This window comes from Aplysia californica, unplaced genomic scaffold (genome assembly GCF_000002075.1).
Source record: "Aplysia californica isolate F4 #8 unplaced genomic scaffold, AplCal3.0 scaffold00973, whole genome shotgun sequence".
NCBI classification, from domain to species: Eukaryota; Metazoa; Mollusca; class Gastropoda; order Aplysiida; family Aplysiidae; genus Aplysia; species Aplysia californica.
In genome coordinates this window covers 213,209-214,266 of record NW_004798243.1, presented here as the reverse complement: position 1 = coordinate 214,266, position 1,058 = coordinate 213,209, and the positions used below count along the sequence as shown (strand labels likewise).

At 37.4% G+C, this 1,058-nt stretch overlaps 1 protein-coding gene across 1 annotated transcript in view; it reads left to right on the top strand.

Moving 5' to 3' along the window:
- Positions 1–331: 331 nt before the first annotated feature.
- Positions 332–1,058, top strand: part of LOC101860703 (large subunit GTPase 1 homolog) — a gene marked incomplete in the record, with an annotated part of 19,686 nt that continues 18,959 nt past the window's right edge. Inside the window, 1 exon segment of the mRNA XM_013089534.2 lies at positions 332–473.

The following is a 1,058-nucleotide window of genomic DNA, read 5'->3' as shown; positions in this document are numbered from 1 at the left end:
AATTAATATATATGAATAGAAATTATGAACGAGACCAGTCCCTCTGGCATCAGGAATTTAAATCCAATTTAAAACATTTTTTTTCTTGTCGTTTCTAAGAAACAATAATCTATCCAAATGAAAAAATAAATCCCCTTAAATTGTGGCTTGTCAGGTCAGATAAATTTTGCGGGCCAGATAATGGCGTTTTGCAGCCCACTGAGAATCTCTAAACTCTGAACTAAACCTTCTAATTTTAATTAATAAATACATAAAACTATAATGCGAAGAAACGAAGAAACTTGGAGAGATCTCGTGCACCGGAAGCAATACATTACAGAAAGGGGAATGAACCTGTGAAGTTTGTGATCAACGTGAGTGAGTGAATGGCAAGCAGATCAAGACGAGCAGTTGTGCAACACAAGTACGCAGTTTCTGGATTAATCTGAGCTAAGAACCCGTGAGGACGTCTCCTACTTCAGAAGTCGGTCTTTGTGAGTTATCAAATACATAAGATGTAATACACTGTCATTGCTGATGTGGGGAATTCAACAAATCGTGATGAACTGAGACTAAGACTAAGATCATGAATGAGAATGATTTAGATCTACATCTAAATCTAGATCTAGTTTTTAAATTTAAAGTTAAAGTTTTAGGTTTTACTTTTAGTTTTCAGGCTTGAAGGATCCAAACTCCTGGATCTAGATCTAGATTTATACTTACTTCCGTAACGAGCGACCACCCCACCAAACACAATAAAGAAGAGGCCTAACCCTACTAACCCTAGCATAACCCTCCTAACGAGCCTAACCCCTAGCACTCAATTCTGCTCTGTGTCATAGTGGTCGCTCGTTGTAATTACGGAAGTCCTCCCCTAGATCTAGATCTAGATCTAGATCTAGATTATATTATAGATGTAGAAAATTGTGTTCATGTGGGTGTAAAATATCTCTAATCTAGATTCTAGATCTAGATCTAGAAACGAAGTGATTATTCGGTAAATTTTTACTTTCACTCCCGCACACAGATGCACTGTTTCAGGGGTCAAACTGCTGTACTGTTTGCTGCAGATCACACAT